Source organism: Bison bison, unplaced genomic scaffold, assembly GCF_000754665.1.
Source record: "Bison bison bison isolate TAMUID 2011002044 unplaced genomic scaffold, Bison_UMD1.0 scf7180017864284, whole genome shotgun sequence".
NCBI classification, from domain to species: domain Eukaryota; kingdom Metazoa; phylum Chordata; class Mammalia; order Artiodactyla; family Bovidae; genus Bison; species Bison bison.
This window is the reverse complement of record NW_011494856.1, coordinates 38830-39309: the sequence shown is the minus strand read 5'-3', so window position 1 is coordinate 39309 and position 480 is coordinate 38830.

Here is a 480-nt window from a genome sequence, read left to right as displayed (position 1 = left end):
ACGAGTTCACTGAGACTCACGTCCATCGAGTCAGTGATGCCATCCAGCCATCTCATCCTCTGTCATCCCCTTCTCCTCCTGTCCCCAATCCCTCACAGCATCAGAGTTTTTTCCAATGAGTCAACTCTTCCCATGAGATGGCCAAAGTACTGGAGTTTCAGCTTTAGCATCATTCCTTCCAAAGAAATCCCAGGGCTGATCTCCTTCAGAATGGACTGGTTGGATCTCCTTGCAGTCCAAGGGACTCTCAAGAGTCTTCTCCAACACCACAGTTCAAAAGCATCAATTCTTCAGTGCTCAGCTTTCTTCACAGTCCAACTCTCACATCCGTACAGGACAACTGGAAAAAACATAGCCTTGACTAGGTGGACCTTTGTTGGCAAAGTAATGTCTCTGCTTTTGAAAATGCTATCTAGGTTGGTCATAACTTTCCTTCCAAGGAGTAAGTGTCTTTTAATTTCATGGCTGCAGTCACCATCT